The sequence below is a fragment of the Carassius gibelio genome, chromosome B11, assembly GCF_023724105.1.
Source record: "Carassius gibelio isolate Cgi1373 ecotype wild population from Czech Republic chromosome B11, carGib1.2-hapl.c, whole genome shotgun sequence".
Classification (NCBI taxonomy): domain Eukaryota; kingdom Metazoa; phylum Chordata; class Actinopteri; order Cypriniformes; family Cyprinidae; genus Carassius; species Carassius gibelio.
In genome coordinates this window covers 26,256,417-26,256,616 of record NC_068406.1, presented here as the reverse complement: position 1 = coordinate 26,256,616, position 200 = coordinate 26,256,417, and positions in this window count along the sequence as shown.

The window sequence follows — 200 nt, the reverse complement described above, 5'->3', positions numbered from 1 at the left end:
TAACCAAATATGCAATAAGCAAGCAAATACCATTTTTCAGTTACTGACATAAATGATTTGAGGGCAATTATGGCTGCTGCATTCTGAACACAACAAACATGAAAAACTGCATTAAAGCGACATTAAAGACACAAATAAACACAAACTTACAAGTTAGAGGAGAATCAGTAATGCTATTTAGTCTATAAATTAGAAAGTTT